Consider the following 21974-nt stretch of genomic DNA (forward strand, 5'->3'; position numbering starts at 1 on the left):
ATCTTTTGAATATCATGAGATACTTCTTTAAGCATGTCTGTGTTCCTTAATCATATGGATCCTACATTATACTTTGTAAGGTATGTCTTGATTTTTTAAGAATCATGAGCACTATGAGATACCCCTTGGGCATGTCTATGTTCATTCTTTGCATTGAACACTACGACATGCTTCTCAAGCACGTCTAAGTTCATAAGATATGTATATATCTACTAGGATAGCTTGACTCTACTACGTGAAGAACTCCCGACTCATGAGACCTACTTGGATAATCGTCAACAACTACTAGGTGTTACTCTCCATTCTACTAGGAGTCTTGCCCTGACGTTTCCACTATAAATACGTCCGTCTAGATTTTAGGATCCATACCCATCAATTTTAGCGCAAAAATCAACAAAAAACCTTATGAAACATACACAAGCACGCTAGCACGTCTCAAGGCTAATTTTCAAACGTCACCGGACGTTCTTGGACGTTTGACCTCCAAACTCTCTCAAACTCTTTAAACTGCATCTAAATACCATAATTGATCATTTTTGAACCTCATAAGCTCAAGGAACCACATGTTAGGCCATAGTTGGACTTAATTCATTTTGGCGTCCTTACAATAACTCCACTTAGGAAACACTCATCCTCGAATGACACTTTACTAAACAATTTTTTTCAAGGACCTAGTCTAGACTAGAAGCCCATCATATATGCATTACACATTAAATCACATACCCAATTCAATGAAAACAATTCAATTACAAGCTAGGCATAACTACACATAATCACGTAAAGACTTATGAAAAGGGATCCTTTTCCCCTCACTTGTGAACAGGCCATACATGTCTTCCTAACATCAATTCATCATCATAACGAAATATCAAAATCAATAAAACAATTTAAAATCATAAGAAATTCTGAAATTTTTCATAATTCATTAAAGAAGCACATACCAGAAAGGAACATAAGGAGATCACTATGGATCACCCATGGATTTGAGAGCAAACAACCTAGCCATGGCTTTAGAAACACCTTCCTCACTCTTTGTAGCAGTTTGCTAGCCTTCTCGCCCTTTTATTTTAAGATCCATAAAATACCTTACTTTGTGTCCATCCTTCCTACACATAAAACATCCATCCATTCCGGCTAGGCACTTACCATACTGGCTCCTCCCAAACTTGGGGAAATTAAAATTGGAAGATCCACTACCCTTCTCCTTATTAACCTAAAAGGTGTTGGAAGAATCTTCACCAGAATACCTTAGTTCATTTCTAGGCCAGCCTTGTCTTGGACTTAGCATGGAAAGACATATTATCTTTCAACCTAGACCTCTTCTTCTCTCTAGATCTCTATTTCCTTAGTTTTGACTCTTCTATTTGTTGAGAAAACACAATGAGTCGGGAAATATCCATATAATCGACAAGCATTGCCATATGACACTCTTCTTCTACTAGGTCATACACTTCCGTCATGAACTTATTCATCATGTCTCTAGGATTTGCCACCAATCTATGAGAATACATAGAGAAAAGAGTGAACTTCAAAGCATACTCCTTGACACTAAAATTACCTTTTTTAAGGTTTATGAACTCCTCCAACTTAGCGTCCATCAATTCCCTAGGAAAGAATCTATGAGGGAAAGTCAACTTAAAACTCTCCCAGTCTATAGGGCCTACTCCTGTTGTTCTAGGCAGCCGACTCCGCCTTTTCAATGGAAGGCACTCCCATGATTGCAAGCACCTTATATACCTCCTGAATGAACCCAGTCGGATACTCCTCACCTTTGGAACCATAGAACATCAATGGATTCATTTTCAAGAACTCCCTTACTCAAGTAGTACCCATTACCCCTTAGGATTAGCTAGATCCACCTCTTCTCTATTATCTTTGGCCAATAAGGATTGAACCAACAAATTCATAGAAGCCCTAAATTCCTCAAACATAGCATTCCCTATTGGAGGGTCATTTGGAACTTGAGAAGGAACTTGCTCTTGCAACTGGGGAGGTACATGACCTTATATTTCGGAAACACATGCTCTTGCTCCCCGCTGCCATCTCCTTCCCTCCAATCATTAGCCCTATTGTTAACTATAACCTACAAAATAATAGGTAAACGTTACAAAAAGGGCTTAATTAAGACAAACTCTATGGCACGACTTGAAGAATGAAAAATGAAACTTTCCTAAGCCTCCCCTAGCCTACTACTCATAGATGTGTCGCGACTCACACCGATGAATAAGACTCTAATAGACGTGGTTTTGAGACATCTGAAGACCACTTTTGTAGCCTTATTCTGTTATACCAAGTTTTTCATGACAAGCATGTACACCCTAGAAAAAAGGGTGTTCTTCGGTAAAAACACGACGTACTTGACCTCTTGGAGAACTTGTACAAGCCCTTCAACATCATTCATTGCATATATTTAATAATACACCAAATTTAATATTTTTTTTCTAAAACATAATGCAGAATATATGTCATCAAAACGTCTAACATATGTCTCACAAAATATCTACGACGTCACGAGTACAATAGTCTTGGGTCACGTCGAATAAAAGTCTAAAAACATGAAAGAATATAAAAGAAATCATAGTAGTGGTAGTCCTAGGATGCTATTAGGACTCACCAATCTTCTCTTCTTGGAAACCTTGGAAACTCTACCCTTGCAAGCCAGTCAATATCCTCAAGACTATACATGGTAAACCTGTATGCAATATGTGTTAGTATGATATAGACTAAAGAAACATCATACCAACATAACATATCTGAAAGGGTTATAAATAAGAGAAATAATAATAAGAAATAAAGGCATAAGACAAACATACATAACATATGAATAATTAAAGCATCATAAATCATATAAGAGTTTATTCTTAAACCCATGTCTTTCTTACAAACAAAAACTATCTCACAAGCCACCTCCAAGTGTCCTTGTGTAAAGATAAGGTAGAATCCCATACTATTACCAAAGTTTAGTACCTCTCTTTTGTCATACTTGATCATAGTTCACATTCGTAATTAACACATATGTTCATCATGTCATATGATCACTATTCCCCTAATCGAACTCAAAACACGCTTGCGCATTGCATATGAAGACTCCCATACAATCTCACACACTTGGATATCTTGAAGTCACCCTATCTTGTTTCATTAAGTCTCTAGTGGCCTTACTTCATTCTCAGAGTACTACAATCTTATTACACTCTCAAGACATGCTTGTGCAATGTGTACGAGGCAGCCCATACTACTCCATATCCTAAGCCTATCTTGAAGTCATCCTTAACATGTTGACACTCCATAGCTTTACCATCTCTTTACTTCATTTATTAAAATCTTCGAATCTTTACTCTACTTTACTACGAAAGGCAACTATAGTCCAATCCTACCTTCAATCTCTTCTTCTTTAAAGATCGTAGGTTATACCTTGTGAAATGCACTCATGATGTCCCATACCACCATTTATGCAAGGTACTACTTTTTGATCCATTCTTTATTACTTCTTACATTGGAGCATAGCCCCTATCTTCATCTTTATGTTTCGAACACTATGAGATACTTACTTAAGCATGCCTAAGCTCCTTAATCATATGGATCCTATGAGATACTTTTTAAGGTATGTCTTGATCCCTTAATAATCATGAACACTATGAGATATCTCTTGGGAATATCTAAGTTCATCGACACATTATGAACACTACGAGATACCCCTTGGTCATTTCTATGTTCATTCATTGTTTTGAAAAATATTAGATGCTTTTCAAGAACGTCTAACTTTATAGGATATGGAGATATCTAGTAGGATACCTTGACTATATTACGTGAAGGACTCCCAGCTCGTGAGACCTACTTAAATAGTCATCATAACTACTAGGTATGACTCTCCTTTCTAATTGGAGTCTTGACCATTTCTAGACTATCTGTCTTAGTTTGCCTATCCACTTGGAGTCAAGAATATACTCCAGTGTTTACTTGTCAAGCCTTGCCCAACCTTCTGTCATGGAGGGATGTCCTAGACAATCTCTCCGTGCTCAAGTGAACTCTATAACAATCAATCAGTCATCCTAAATCTACACCAACAAACAGTACTAAGGTTCATTATTAATCAATTCAAGCCTTACTCATAATGCAATCACAACCATCTCTAAATTGGGGTTAGTCTTAATCATAGCTTGAGTCCTTGGAGAAATCGTCCTAAGTTGTTGCTCCCAATTCTTTTTCTTTTCGAATGGTATTCTTGAGAGTTCTAATGTAAGAGAGTGTTTTTCATTTCGACTATAGTGAGTAGGGGGTATTTTTATTGTTTACATAGTCATATAATACCTAAAAATACCAAAAATAACCACCCATGCATTTATTTGGACATGTCGTGAATTTCCCAATTCACCCGTCCACTTTACTGTGAACTGTGAGAAAGTTGCAGACCTCATCAACGGTTGTCCAACTACGAGAACAGACGATGGACAATCCTGGCACACCGTTATCTGGTCAGAGACTCCTTGATTGATGTATTTGCTCACGAGCATGTCACAACCCGAAACCACACCCTAGAAGATATGGCATTCACGGAATGAAACCGGCGTACTTGACCTTTTGATGGTTGTGTACAAGCCCTTCCATATTTTATATCGCATATACAAGTATGAAAACTAGTGCGGAATCAAAAATCTTCATACGCATATCTTAGAACATCTTTTCATATAGAATTATAGAAATGTGAAGTCTCTACATATGTCATCCTTAGACTCAAGAATACTTGGGACACGTCCCATATAATAAAAATATAAGCCATACATAGTCTATTACAATACATTGAAATAAAATACGTATATGTATGCCCTCGAGTTTATTGAGGACATACTTCACTTTGCTTGAATGACTCTAGAATCCAAGCTTTCCTTCGCGATCCTTCTCACCTTTCACCTACACCTTTAGAGATAAAAAAATGTATGGAGTTTGTACAAACACTTTACTAAGTATGGATTTATGTATAAAATCATGAAAATCCACATTTTAAAAGAAACATGATCTTTTATTTAAACATCATATAGAAATCATAAGAATAACATTTAACAACTTTGAAACACATAAGAAATCACATAGAGCATTTATCACAATTTTAAGAGTCACATTATAGTAACCCACTTCACGGTTCAATGAACCCCTTCACTGTTAAAGTGAAGTTTTCTTAGCTTCAATTTAGAGACCTTCTAACATGCAATCCCATAACTAAAAGTTATCATTAGACTCACTTAATTAAGACAAAGAGAGACCGCCCGTAAAATCTCTCTAGGAAAACCTAAATAATCCTCAAGACTACCTATAATGAGATCAACACACACTTACAAGACACCAAACACATAAACATTACATTCTCCTTCGAAAGGCTATCAAAAGACTTACTTAAGTAAATCAAGAAGATAATGTCCATGATTGACCTTTTCAAGATAACCTAAGTAATCCATAAGACTAACTAAAGCTTAGATCATGTCCACTTAATCAACCAACTTCCCTAACTAGAGTCATTTATAAGACTTATCTAGGTAAGATACGAATTGACCATTCCTATGCCCCCTTCACACCTTAACTAGACAACCCTTAATACTCTAGCTAATTACTTATTCATTTAACATGCATTCTTAACTAAAGACATTACATTCATTAGTTAATTGAAGACTCATTAATCATATAAATACATTCAAGTAATGGTGTTGGACAAGATCTAGGGACTCTAACACCAAAGTCTATTGTGCAATATCTAGATAGCGTCCTATACCACCACCTAAATTTCATAGAACTTCTCTAATGCTTGTAGGTATCACATATGATGAGAATAGTCAATAACAGATATAGACCATGATATTTAGACATGGGATTCTATGTTCTAACCTACTATGATGAGGGTGTTCGACTTGCCAACGGTAGAACTAGCACACATCACATATAGGCACATGATTAAGGACTATGAAGGGCTTTTATGAACTCTAGTCTAATCTCAAGTCGAGATACATTGCTATAGTCTCCTTCTCAAGTACAGCTACTTCCCATAAAATAATCACTCGGTGCTAGCCTTTATTATCATAAAGCAATTTACACTAAAGAATCACTAGAAGATGTTCCTTATCTAGTTCATAACCCAATCACATTCACCTTACCAAAGAGGTCCACTAGGGCTACTTTTCAATTGCAACTAAGATAGTTCATTATGACTCGGTTATAGGGCTTAAAATGATAAAGTTTCTCCATCAAACTTCATCAATTATTAATGTAGTGGATTCAATTCAATTTTGGGATATCTTTCCGCAAAGGTTTCCTCCAAATTGATTTCAAAGAGTTTAGTTCTAAGTGGGTTTTCTTCCATTACGAAATTGATCTTGTGAATTACTTTGTTTATGATTCATTTTTGTTATTATGAGTAGATGAACATGTATTATGATCACATTATACTAATTCTTGATGATTTGAACTATTTGTGGAAAGATGACCTTTTTCCCCTTAATCCTAGGTTGTGATCTTGAATTGAATTTTGTAGTATTGATATAATTGGCTTGGTTAGTGTGTGAGTTGGTATCCTATGTTGTTATAATGCCAATTATGTGAAGATTATGACATATTATATTCCAATTATTGTAGTTGTTTAGTAATTGACCTAAGTCTCTAATTCTAGGTTATGAACTAGTGATGAAATGTAATATAGTTATTCAATTGACTTCATTACTATGTTGTTTCCTATTGTGTGATGATATTACACCCATTATTGGGATGAATTGGAGGGTTGGTGGTAAGACCATGATGTGGCATTGTGAAGAGGATTGGGTTAGTCTTGTGATCTCAATTATTTACTTCAATTGTGATTATTTGTAATTAAGTGATGATGTTTTATTGAAGTATAGCTTATATTACAAATTGATAGGGTTGGTATGATGTTGAATTGAAATTTCTTGAACTACGGATTGTGAGTTGTTTTCTGAGATGTAAATGTTATAAGGATGGCTATAACTTACCAATATGCTTTATTATGATCTGATATGTAAGTATGCTAACCTCACATGTATGAATTGTAATGAAAGGACAATACACATGCATTTCTTATTGAGCTATGATGATTATGATTATATAAGGGATAGACCCAATGACCTATATTAAGCTATGATGAATTATAAAGATATTTCAAAAGGGAATATGCTTAGCACCGAGTGAACTAGAGTGAGGAGTGTCCCTTTCCACATAGGAAAGGTAGGATCAGTAATGTTGTCACGACCGGAGTCAAGACACAAGACGAGACTGGCGTCGTTGACCTCTTAGATGTCGCAAAGAAGCCTACATACGTCATCGTTACTTCAGCTAGGTTAAAATTAGTGGAAAAATTGAAATTTTTGTTACTTAGCATTCATATAAAAAATTCTACTTAAACTCATAAGCGTTCACAATCAACCATCTAACATTAAGATCATCAAATAAAAGAAATAGTTCATAACTGCATTAAACATATTTTTGCCAAAACGGTACCAATGTAAAGTCTGAAATGAAAGTTCAAATGAAACACTAGTGGAACATGCTAAACTAGCTATAGCCTACAGCTAAGTTAGAAAATAACATTAGACATCCTCGAAAGCATGAGGGCCTAAAAAATTGTGATAAAAGATCCATGTACGGATAGCTTCAACGTCGTACTATAAGATCTAACTTCCACCTCTGCATGCACCTAGAAATATAGAGTTGTATCGTATTAGTACACACTTTTATTTAGTGTGGGTATATGAAAGAACACACCATGGTCATTCATGAGTAAGAATAACTCTTTCCTAACAACATGGTTTATGGAAAGTCAAGTCAGTAGTCTTGCAAAATTTTGATTAGGGAAGTTCGTGGACCTGCAAAATTTGGATTAGGAAAGTCAGTCGCCTTTCCAAATTGGATTAGCAATGTCCTGCCATGAGAGTAACATGAATCATCATACGTATCATATTGCACACAACACATAACGTCTTACACATAGTACAAAATGAATTTTTGGTTACTAGAGCCTCACATGCTCTTAAAAAGGTTTAAAATAACATTCATAAGTGTATTAATGTAAGCATACTTTATTTGAGGTCAAACGTCCAAGAACGTTCGACACCATCGGAAGTAAGCCATTGAAATGTTCTTGTGTGTTCTAGTGTTCCTTGCTATGTTCTATGTGTTTTTTTATGCCCAAATTTATAGGAGATGTTCCTAACATGTATACAAGAGTATTTGAGGTGGAAGCGTCTGGATAAAACTCCCCAAATACCAACTATAGGGTTCTTCAGGAGGACCCAACATTGGACCAACAAGCGGCCTAAGTCAGCAACGCTTGTACCTTGGTAAAATAGGTCCTCATCATGGACTTGGTCCTCCATAGGTCAAAACGTTTGTCAGCGTCGCGGAAGCAACGCAGACTCAACTTTCACGGAAGTTATATTAAAAAAAAATTATGCGGGAACAGCTCGCATCGCGCACTTGCTTACACACGAAGATTTAAAGAAGGAAATTTGAGTTTGACATGTCTAAAAGTACAAATAAGTGTGGGAGAGTTTTAATAAATTGGGAGACGGTTTTAAACGAAATAAAAATCCTAAAGCTCTTTCTCTCCCAAATTTTCTCAAACCTCTGTTAGAGAGAAAGCTCCAAGTTCAAGCTAAGGGGCAGTATTTTAATAGTTTCTTCTCATATTTATCTTTGTTAATCAATCAATAAGGTATTTTTATCCTTCATCCTTTGTTATCCTTCATATAAGGAATTCAATCAAGGATTTTCAAAAGTTATTCAAAGACAAAAATTCTTACTTTTCAATCTTGCCATGGGTTCTTTATCAAATTGATTTCAAAATCATACTTATGATAAATTAATGATAATATACTTTTTTTAAATATGAATTTCCATCCAATTTAATGATGAAACCATAAGCCACCTAATTTCTCTATTGGCCTATAATGTATGTCTTGTGATCTTTACTCTATGTTGATTGAATAATGTTCAAATTATGTTGAGTTGTCTATTACTTTTGTTATTCATGTGAATTGAATATTAATTTTTTATTAGTGATTAATTATGATCAAGGCTTAAGGATTGGGTAAATTGATCTATATTTCTCTACTTTATGTGGACTTGATGAATTAGTGTAGCTAAAATGATCTTAAAACCATGATACTTCAAGTATTATTTCATTTACGTAATGGTACCTTTATATATTGTTTTATACATGTATTAATGTTTAATTATGGTAGTTTATCAAGGATGATCAAAATATAGAGGAATTGTAGGTTGGCCCTATTCTCTCTACAATTCTATTGAATTGTTAGACGCTAGGACTTATATGGAGTTGTGTGGTATGATATACTTATGGTGTCGGTGTTTACCTTATTGTCATTCTATCTATGGTCTGATCAAGGACTTGAAGGCAATTTTATCTTGAAAGTATGGTTGTGATGATAAAAAAGTGTGAAGTAATATGCCTAGTTTCAAATAATGATCTAGGTTATATTGATGATGCTTTCTTTAAATGAATAGAGATGTTAGAGTTAGGGTTTATATGCTTCACATGGTTGAGGTATATTGATGTTTGGTTACACTTGTGTAGAATGACCCCTACTAATGAACCCCTAGTTAAATGTATGGTCTTAAAAATGATTAGGAGTCTTTGATTCAATGATGAAGATATCTTGTCTCCTATTTTCTAATGTTGTTGTGTGTTGTCTAAAGTTCCTATTACTCTATGTGTGAGTTGACTATGGTTTAGGTGACTTGAGTATTTATTGTAACAATTGAAAGGTAGCTTTCAGAATGTTAGAATTGTTGCCACTATGTGATCATGTTGTTCAATGTATACAAACTTCATGAATGCTTACATGTAGTATAGGTTCATGGTGTCTAATGAATGGATAATTCTCATATGCACTAACGTCTGCTGTTGTGCATATGGAGTACATTTCCATAAAGTATGAGTGTATCTCTTAACTAGGATGACTTGATAGGTGTACTAGTATGGACAAGGGTATGTGACCTTGTTTATGAATTGCACATGTGTTCCTTGATAGGATAGTTAGTAGGTTGATTCTATATGTACATGTATATGAATAAATGGTTAAGTGATGAACATGTCTTATATGCATGAATGAAGTAATGTAAGAACATATGTGGGTCAAAGATATTTATGCGACAGGTTTTCTCATATATAAGTACACACACACGAAACTGTGTCCATTATGAATGTATGATGATCTACTCAATAGAGGGGCTCTTGAAAGGTGTTTTTAAGAGTTCCCTAACATATATGGTCCTTGAATATGCTATGTCAATGTAAAAGGTTTTCTCATATGAATTAGTTTGATGAAAAGACTCTCTCGGGGGTTTATTCTCCTAATCGTATATGTTATAAAGTAATGAATAATAAAAGGCTTTTAAGGAAAGGGAACATAGCTTAGCACTGAGTGAACTTGAAGATGAGAGGCTCCCCTTATCTATGTGGAAGGCTTGTTCATCAATGTCCTCTAGAGGTGGATAACTACAATGCCCCATTTGGCATAAAAATGGTTTCCATACATGCCTTCAAGTTCCATAAACTATCTTTGCCCCATAGTAACTAGCAAGTGATATCACTTAATATGCTAGCATAATGTTAATGTTCTACTTTTGCAACATAAAGCACCTTCCCTTGGTGTAAGGTTCTACAACACCAAATTTCATTCTTAGCACCCATGGGCTTAGTGTCGGTTAACACTATAGTTTCCCTCAAGTAAAATTAAGGACCCTAACTAGGATAACCTATGGGACGTTACTTAGTGTAGGTGAGGGTATGGGACTTTACCTATGCATAGCACAAGTAGCTCTTGTATGGAGTTCTAGGAAGGTGTTGTAATGTATATTATCATGTTTATGTTTCTTATGAATGGAATTGTAGTGTTCTCTACTTGTTGTGATTAAAGGCATGGTATGAGTCCTAATGAGTCTATATGAATTGGTATTACTTTATGTATATAATGTGGGTCTTAGTGTCTATATGAAAAAGGTCTTGTTTTGAATGTAGGAAGTTGACTTTATTTTCCTTGGTAATGTATGAAGTAAATGATATACTTGTAGTCTCAAGTTGAGTTTACTAAGTAGGTGTGAGGTTATGGGACTTCACATGTACATTGCACTAGAAGGCTTAGAATGGGATTTGTAATAAAGTCTTCATGATGTCTAAATGAATTGAAATCTAAATATGTTATTTATTGACTAAGGCCTCTTATGATTATATTGGTAAGTATTGACTTGTATGTGGTCTTGTGATATGTCCTTCTATGTGGTTCTTAAAGTAGATTGGGTCAATTGTGAACTATGTGCCTTATGATAACTATGCTTCTACTCATATATGCTTTGTGATTAATGTTGTTATAAGTATGATTACCTTGTCTCCTTAAGGTTATGCTTGAGTGTGAATTGTGTAACGAGACACTATCTATATATTGCAACAAGTATCACAAGAGTGTTACTTAGAAAGTTAAGGAATTAAGAAGAAAAGAGTTTAGTGTAAGGGGAAAAAAAGCATACTGTAAAGTGTAATGAGTTTACTGTAATGTATCTTTTATTGTGTGTTAAATTAAATCTATGGTTTTATGGTATATTATGACTATTGTATACGCCTAGATGAGTATATGAAATATATGATGCATGGTTTCAAAGTAAAATGTCCCTTTGAAATGCATGTTTTTTCATGGTTGCCATACTTAATACATTTTTGTACTAACACCATTCTTCTTTACCTTTTTACACAAAATGTTGTTTATGGATGGCTAAAGGATGTCTCTAAGGTGAAGGGTTTCATATGTGTTTCTCAAGCTCATAGAAAGGGATCCTTATGTTTCAAAGATTTCCTATGTTATGTTCTTAATTAAAGTTATGTAATAGTTTAGATATCATGTTATGTTGTTAAAGGGTTGCGTCCCTATTCTATTCTATGATGTTGAGTCTAAGATGGCATAAGATACATAGAGAATTTAAATATGTATTGTAAGGGCGTGTATCACACCTCCAAGAGGTCAAGTACGCCATGTTGCTTCTAGGAGGTGCTCCTAGGTCGTGACAAATGTGGTATCAGAGCATGAGGTTATAAAACAGGTTTTTGGGTCCAAATTCTTATATTTCCATGTCTAGTGGAGTCTCAATTATCGGTGGTGACACATGAAACATCTATGAGAGAGAGGCTATAGGAGGATAGATCTTCACTCCTTGACTATTCTCATGTCGTGTCATAACACTTAACACTCCATCATCACTCTTTAATGTTTTCTTTTCCGTTGGTTTTTTTATGTGATTGTTTGGATGAGAAGGTATCTTTATGCTTGAGGGAGAAAAGGTGAGTTTTAATTCTTATCTTGGTTTTATGGTTTTATGAGTATGTGTTAAGGTGAATCTTGATATATGTTGATGTGATGCCATTTATGGCTATATATGTTAGTTGGGTTAAATGACATACAATATGAAGATTTATGTTATGTTATGGTTTTAACATGTTAAAAGTGATTGCAGTTTAATGAAGTTCCTATTGGGAATAATGAGTTACTTTATAAAAATGCATGATTGTAGTATAGTATTATAGTTTGAGTTTGAAATTCTATGAAGAACTTTAGTAAATAGGTAAAAGATGTATGTTTCCCTTTTGTATGTTTACTGGTTCAACGTTAGCCTTTGTATATGTAATGCTTCAAAGTATCCTTGGTTGGATTGGAACCCTTTTGTTTAGGATTGATGCTAGAAGTGAGGGTAATATGCTTAGCTTGTAGAGTGATGATATGGATTGGAATTACCTAGAAGTTACCCTACCCTAGTGTGGGAATAAAAGAAAGAGGCCTTATGTTTAAGCCTCCTCTATTATCCACGATGTAGTTTAGGCCTTATGTGATTAGGTAGTATGTCCTAACTTGATTATTATGGATTTCCTTTGGGTGTTAGGACTAGAGGGATGATGATGGTTTGTTAGTAGACTCTTTTATGTGAGATTAGGAGTGAGAACCCTCGATGATGTTTAACCTTCTTGTGTGATGACTATATAGGTTGGTTTTGACTTGCCTTCACCTTGTTGTTTAAGGGCATGATGTGATTGGTGTAACCCCAAGTGGGGGATAATGTTCCTAGATAGTAAAATTTAGTGCACCCTTGATGTTCCTATGTTGTGTTCTTTTGAACTTCTTTATGTTGGAAATCACTTTTTGTTATAATTACGGAGGGTGTGCTTAAGCTTTGAACCAAAGAGTGGGGTGATGTTCTTAGTCAATAAAGTTGGTGATCTAAATATCTGCAAATGGTCGAATTAAGTTTCTCCGGATGGGTTTACCCCAATTGGGGATGTTTATGTGAGTAGTAAGGTTTTAGATGTAACTAGCTTGTCGTTCTACTCTTACTTGAGCTCGAAACCAAAGAGTGTCTAGTAGATTCTTTATAGTAGGAGTCTTTCATAAATGTGTTGCATGTTCTCCGTATGTTATGTGTGTCTTGATTGGCACTATTTTATGCATGATATGATTAATTCTAAATTGCATGAAAAAGGATTTTGATCAAATTCATGTTTTCTCATGTTGATTGTGTATCTTGACATTTTAGTTGTGAATTTAACTTTATGAGATGAGGTAAGGAGAATGTTTGATGTCACTTACAATGTGTGGTTCTTTAAGCCATTAAAGAAAATTCGAGTCTTCTTTAAAAAAAATGATGAGTCTCTTGAAATTTGTGCCTTTTATGGTTTGGAAAGCAATAATGTAGGCTCACACTTTAAAGTGAAGGCATGTCTACCTAGTGTTCTTATGTGTGCCTATAAATTGCAAGAATTACCTAGTTGTTGCTTTCTTATGAAGACTATTGTTATGCTAGAAATTGAAACTTATGTGGAATGACTTCCTATTGTTGTAATGTGTGTGATATGAATTACCATTTTGACTTCATTAGGAAGAAAGTATGAGCATGTATTGGTTAAAGTTGAGATTTTCTCATAAAAATGAATAACCCTTGTGCATTGCTTGTATACAATCTCTAAGATATCATGCGAGTATGCTAAGTATAAGGACATTCCTACATAAACATATTTAAGCATGGACTAAAGGTAGGGCTTGGAGAGCTGGTGGTAGATGTTTCTACACAAACAATTAGTGGGCTTCCTTTTCATTGAGGTATGGTATCATCCTTGAACTTCCTTTTATACAAGGAGCCATATCTAAATGATTTCAAAAAGGGCTTTAAACTTCAAACATATTTATTCCTTGACTCTAAGTATGGGTCTTTGTATGAAAACATTTTAATGGTGAAATTAAGTTGTTCTTAGTATTAAATGATGATTTTCATGTCAAAACCCCAACGAAAACATATTTATGCTTTTTGTCAACTTTTAGATTCAAGAGCACAATTAGTAAATGTTAGGGTTGTGGTTTCTTGATGTTTATAATGGTTATAATTAGTTCCTTCATAAATGAAGAATGAAAATGTGTTTTGAAGGGTTGAAGTTACCTCCAAAATGTAGCATGTGTTGCATATCAAATGCTTGTCAATGTTTAGTTGGTTTTCCTTGTAAGTTAGGGCATTGGTTATGAATGTTTGAGCCTTACTTTGGTGTGTTATATGTTTCTAGTAAGTCCATAATTGTAATAAAAGACTTTAGTGTCATTCGAGGACGAATGTTTTTGCAAGTGGGGATGATGTAATTCCCTAAAACGAACTAAGGATAAATAGAGCTTCATGAATATTTCATTAGTTAGTTTTGAATTAAAATGATTTATAATAATGTTCTTAGGCAGTGTGTTACTACTTTATTGCGAATGAGGCTATTAAGGCTTGTTATGTGAAGTAAGATAATAAATATGCTATTCTAATTAAATGTGCTGTATGAAATGGTTATGTGAAGTAGACTAGAGTTTATGCTTGAATGAAGTTATTCTTGTTAATTATTTTATGAAGCTCGTTACGACAAGTACGTTAAGGATTATGTATAAAGGACTTAAATGATTATGTGAAGCATGTAAAACGTGTGATGTGATGAATGAAGATCTAAGCATTTATACAAGTTAAATGGAAATGAAATGAAACTTATGTGCAATGTGTGCTCACATGTACACACACTCACACTTGAATGAATGAATGAAGCTAAATTTAGTCCTAAAGGGCAGTTTTGGGGTGAAAACACTTTGTGAGTTTAGTAGAAGTGTTAAGTAGCAACCCCACTATATCCAATGATCTTTCTGAGATAGGTTGGAGGATGAATTCCCTACGTGAGTTAAGATGTGGTGTTCACTAGTTATCTTTAACCTATAGTTAATAATGTTGATAATCCGTGGGGAGTTATGCCTATCAAAGAGAGTATCTGAAGGAGAGGTGGATTACACTTCGTGAGTTGAGATGTTGTATTCCAATGTACCTCTTGAGATGAGTACTCCTCGTTAGTAGATAATGAGTTACTTAGTAGCAATCTCCTAGACCCTTAACTATGCTCCCGCATTGGTGTAGCTATTGGGCAAGCCATGTAAAAGCTAATAGAATGACAACATTCAGGGAAATTGAGGATCCCTCATCTGATAGGGATTAATATCGATATTCCATGTCTAGCGCTCATGGTAAATGTCAGTTAATCTAACTCCCACAAAAGTAATGAAAGTATTAAGTCTTCTAAAAGAACGTGCTACTTAGGGTAGGTAGTGGTATGGGACGCTACCTATCCATTGAACTAAGTAGGACCTTCCAAAAGGGGAGTCTTGGGGAGTCTTTTGTGAATTGATTGAACTAAGTCTTCTAAAAGAACGTGCTACTCAGGGTAGGTGGTGGTATGGGACGCTGCCAATCCATTGCACTAAGTAGAAGCTTCCGAAAGGTAATTCATGGTGACAATCCTTCTATAAGAATGTTCTACTTAGGGTAGGTGGTGGTTTGGGACGCTATCTACTCATTGCACTAAGTAGGCATTCCCAAAGGGAAGACTTTGGTGGTTTTGTTAGGTGTTCTTCTAATGTCTTGTCATTGAGTGGGGCTTCTTCTCCCTAGGTGAGTAAGTCGAAAGGGGTAGTCTTGATGATTGCTTTGTTGTGTATTGAAGGAGGCACATGCATACTTCATTCATGTCTCACCTTAGTGAGTCTTAGGACAATCCTGATGTAGGGAAACTTCTACGGAAATGTGTTCACTTTCTCTTTGCTTGACCTTGAAAGTCCCCTCCTTTAGAATAGGGTAGTTGATGGTAAATGCTCACGTTGAATTAACTATAATTTTGTAAATGGTTAACTATAATGTCAAGATGAGCTTATTGTTATATTTTGTATGTTTACTGTAAAGTGTGCCTTTTGTTAAAAATGTTGGAAATCCTTCTCTAAGTGTTAAATGAAGTTACTTATGATGTTTTGATCCTATATTATTAAATGTTTTAAGTATTTTGTCATGAAATTTTATTTTACTAAAAGATCCCTTTTTTGCATGTTTTTTTTGCATATATCAAACTTAGTTCATGATTTTGTACTGACCCCATACTTTTCTATATTATGTATGTATAGGTTTTGGACGCAAGGTGGAAGTCTAGAAGGCAAATCTTGGTGAAAGTCCCTCTCAAGACAAAGGGTGTCCTCATATTCATGGGCATAATTTCTATGTTCTTGGTTTCCATATGTTATGAATTATTATGTAACTCTTTCAAATGTAAAGGGTCGTGTCCCTAAGTTAATTATGTCCTGTCTTCAAGTTTGTCTAGTGACGATGAGATTCTCTAAATATTAGTAAAGAATTTCTTTTTATATTAATTGTCATGAAATGTTTTAATTCCGCTCAACTTTTGATGTGTTATGTATTAAATGATAGTAAAATGGAATGTACAAGACCTCAAAGGGTACAGTACACCCGGTCACAAAACGATGGTTCTCCCTAACTTCTAAGGGGTACTTTCGGGTGGTGACATCATACAAACTTAACATGGTCATAAGACTTAGATCATCCGCAACGACATTGGCTTTGCCAGGTTTGTAGAGAACACTCATGTCGTAATTTTAACAATTCAAACCACCTTCTTTGTCGGAAATTCAACTCCTTTTGAGTAAACAAATATTGAATGCTCTTGTGATATGTATACACATCCACATGGACATCATACTAGAAATGTATCCATGTTTTCAAGTAAGATACCACGACCGCAAACTCAAGATAATGGGTTGGATGATTCTTCTCATTCACCTTATGTTGTCTAGAGGCATAGTCTACTACTTTCCCATGATGCAGAAGCACACACCGTAGACCGACTCAAGGTGCATCAAAGTACACAAAGAAGCCCTTGGTACCCTCCGGTAAGGTCAACCGCAGAGAGGAAGTAAGTCTATCTTTCTAAATAGGGAAACTTCTCTAACGTGCCTCCAACAACTCAAAAGTCACACTCTTTTGGGTAAAAGTAGTCAAGGGATATGTAATGGATGCAAAACCATCCTCAAACCTCCTATAATACCCCACTAGACCCAAGAAACTCCTAATGCCAATTGGTGTCAATCGTCTAGGACAATTTTTCATCGCCTCAGTTTTCCTTGCATCAACCTCAACTCCCTCACAAGAGATGATATTATCAAGAAACAACACCGACTTCAACCAAAACTTACATTTGCTATAGTTGGAAATAATTGTATTTCCTTAAGCACCTATAAAACTACCCTCAAATGGTCCATATGTTCACCCTCATTTTTCGAATATACCAAGATTTCGTCAATGAAAACAATGACAGATGAATATAGATAACTTCGAAACATCCTATTCATGAGATCCATAAAAGTCGTCGGGGCAATAGTAAGACCAAGGGACATTAATAAAAACTCATAGTTACCATATCTAGTTTGAAATGTCATTTTTGGTATATCCTCACCTCTTACTGTAATTTTGTTATGCCCCGACCTAAAGTCAATCTTAGAAAACTAACTTGCCCCTTTGGATTGATCAAACAAGTAATCAATCCGAGGGAGAGGATACTTGTTGTTAATAGTGACTTTTTTGAGTTGGCGTTAATCGTTGTACATCCTAAGGGTCCCATCCATCTTCTTTACGAAATAACCGTGGGCTTAATGGAGAAATAGTAGGACTTATGAAGCCTTTGTCCAGCAAATCTTGAGTTGAGCCTTCAACTCTTTCAATTTGGCCAGAGCCATCCGATAAGGAGAAATTGAAATGGGTTTAGTATTCGATAGATTGTCAGTACCAAAATGAATTTCCCATTAAGGAGGGATTCCGGGAAGATCATTAGGGAAGACCTCCGAAAATTCCCTTACTACGGGGACTAACTCAATGAGAGGATTTTCAAAGACTAAATCTTTGACTATTACAATATGATACAGACACTCCTTTAAGATTATTCTAAAAGCCTTAAGACAATAGATTATATGACCTCTAGGACTATTATTTCCCCCTCTTCCACTCTAAAATGGGTTCAATTTGAAAATTGAACTTGACAATTCTAGTTCTACAATCAATGGAACCAAAACAATCATGCAACCAATCCATCCCCAATATGACATTGAAATCAACCATGTCAAGTTCTACTATTTCAACATGAGTCACTTTATTAGGCAATATCAAGTTCTACTATTGCAACCACTGACTCACTACTGGGTAGTTACCATGAAAGGTTCATTTAGAATGCCGGGAAAAATCTTAGACTTTCTAGCTATCAAAGGAGTAATAAAATATGGTGTATCACCTGGATCAAGTAAAGCATATACATCAATAGAGAAGACTTGTATCATACTGCTCACCACGTCGGGAGAACTCTCATGTTCACTCCTTGAGCAAAGTGCATAAAGATATTCTTCTTTGGAGGATCCACATTAGAACCACTAGCTTGAGCTTGACAACTACCATGGCCTTGCCCATTCATATTTAGGCAATCCCTAACCTTGTTGTCGCTCTTGCAACACCCAAAGAAATTTTCCGTCCTAGCAAGGCAATCCCGATAATGCTTCTTGCCACACATTCCATAAGTTGGATTCTTTCTTGGTGAGATAGTACCTCTTCCATTTTGAGACTTCGGGTTAAACACCCATAATTAAGAGCCTTGGGTAAATTGATAGGAAATTTATTATAAGACCTATTCTTAAACCTAGGATTGTCTTGAATGTCAAGCCAACCCTTGGAAGAACCACCATCAAAAGACCTTGCCCCTCTTGGCATATCTAATCTTCCTGTTAGCCCTTGTCTCGTCCACTTGTTAAGAATGAACAATGAGACGATAAAGGTTCATATTTTAATGTAGCATAGAAGAATGACATTCTTCCTTCAAGTTATCCGACACTACCATAACAAAGCGCCTCATTTCATCTCTACGATCAGATACTAAAGAAGGAGCATACTTTGACAATTCAGTGAACTTCAATGAGTATTCGAGTACACTCTTACCTCCATGAGGAAGGTTGATAAATTCCACCACTTTGTCTTCCCTAATCTCCCTAGGGAAGAAGCTATCAAAAAAATCCTTCTTGAAAATCTCCCATGTAACCGGTCCCCCTCTCAAGGTCCTATTGTCTCTCCATTGAACGTACCATGTTTGGGCCACATCTTTGAGTTGATAAGTGGCTAACTCGACCTTCTCACTAGTAGTCAACCCCATACCATATAGGATCATATAGGTTCAATCAATGAATTCTTGGGTGTCTTACTCAAATTTGGACCCATAGAAATTAGGGGATTCATCCTTGTAAAATCCCTAAAACGGGAGGAGTTGGTGCCAACATATTGGTTTGCTTGGGATACAACTTCTCAATTAGCTTGAGCTGTCATGGATTGAGCTTGAGTTGTGACAACTTGTGATTGAGTAGTAATGGCTTGGTCATTTGGATAAAAGCATCCCTTATGTCACCATCCAGCTAAGCAGGAGTATTGATCAGAGCTTGGTCATCTTTAGCAACTCTTCAAGAGGATGGACTTAATTTCCTTGGGGAGGAACTCCCGTATTGTCAATCTCTTTCTCTTCATTGAGTCTTAGAGTGGCTGTTCCTCGAGTTTTCATTTCCAATAATCACAACAAAAGGATTACATGGTAAGTGCAGATAGAGCCAAGACTCTAGAGGCACGATATTGGATTCCAAGAAAAGGAGAGTATCCTAAGCATCACATAGTTTCTTATTCATTAGTGTGGCGTGCCTCAAAATTAAGAGTAAGAATCTACACAGACGTGGTTGAGTGAGAGATCGACTCTAAAGATATTCAACCTCATGCTCTAATACAAAGTTTGTCACATCCAGTGAAATGCCCCTAGACATAATCGGCGGTGGCGTCCTATTTGAGGACTAAGAAAACACTCTTAGCTTACTTTATTACATTCATAGGTCAAAATGGAGAAAAATTTAAAACTTTTCAATATCTATGTTGAAGTTTACATAAACCTCTTATATACACATAAAAAGGTCATATAGAGTATACATAGACCCTTCGTATAGGAAGATTACTTAGTCTTATACTTTTATTGCACATAGATATATAAGATACTTAACATAGTCTTAAACAGACATTGCATCCCATAACGATATAAAACAAGAGTATATCAATAGGGTATATCCCAAATATCAATGTAATAAAGCCAAATATAGGATATACAATGTTAAGTAATAAAATGAAAAGGAAAGAAATATAAGTATTATAACTAGAACAACATTAAAATCATGATAGGGGCATTGCCCTTGGAAAGAGAATTATTACATAAGACAACCCATAGAAAACTAAACATCATTCACCAACATTAGGTCAATATCAAGTAACCTATAACTTAGTCATAAACTAGGGTTCATCCAATTCATGGGTTCATAGGTAATTAAGGTTAAAATCATCAATAACAATAACAATTTAATCCATATTAAACGTTTAAAAACAATTGATGCAAGAACCCATGGTACAATCATGAAATTGGAAAATTCCACTTTGAAAACTTTAGAAAACATCTTTAGAGTTGGGATCCTTGATGAAGAGAGTTTTAATGATCTAAATTTATACCTTTATGAAGAATCTCCACTCAATTCTACAATTCAAGATCTTCCTTGACTGTGGACTTCAATGTAGTCTTTAGAAATTTCTAAGGGATTTTTAGGTTTTGATTTAGAAGAATGAATCCTTCAATGTGTTAAACACTTATATAAAGTTGTAAAAGACCCAAAAGACCCTTATGAAACCGAATAAACATCTATTTGTAGGTGGGGTGAAATTAAAACTTCACCCCTCAACTAACAGTGAACTGCACGCAGGGAGGCAGTCCACCAACAGTTGGCAGTCGACGGACCGTTTGTCCACAAACGGACCATCTTGTCCTTCCGTTGGTTGGTTCAGAGACTCAACATTGGTATCCTCTCTCCCAATACTATGTATAAATTGATAAGACCCTACTAACAGAGTGTCGATTGACCCACTTGGCGTCGACTGCCTCCGTGGTTTGGGCTGTCTTGGGCAGCCTTGCCACCTTTTTTGGGTCCTTGCTCAAGGAACCTCGGATGGTCCTTGGGGATGTTTTACCGGACTTTTCCAACCAAAAAATGACCTTATACTAGTTTAGGACCTCTCACATTAATTTCATCCAAAACGACCACGTAAAACTTGATGAAACATGCTTAGACACACAAGGTTATTTAAAAGGTAAAATTTTCGAACGTCATGGACGTTTAACCTCCAAACTTCACGAAACATTACACACTTCCTATATACATAATAATAAATCATCTAAGTACCTTATGACCTCATGAATCACACATAAACACATAAAATACATTTGAGGCACATAGGTGACTTAGTCGTCGAATGTCTTGGTCGTCCCTTGACGTTTGACTTCCAATGAACCTAAACTCTTAGAAACATCCGCAATAACATATTAAAAACCTATTTAGCATCTTATACAATCAATACTAACATATTATTCTCTAGTAAACCTAAGTCATTTTCGGGGTTTTACAATCTCCCCTACTTGGACAACATTCGTATTCAAATGACACTTGACACACTCCGAA

This window comes from Solanum pennellii, chromosome 10, assembly GCF_001406875.1.
Source record: "Solanum pennellii chromosome 10, SPENNV200".
Lineage (NCBI taxonomy): Eukaryota > Viridiplantae > Streptophyta > Magnoliopsida > Solanales > Solanaceae > Solanum > Solanum pennellii.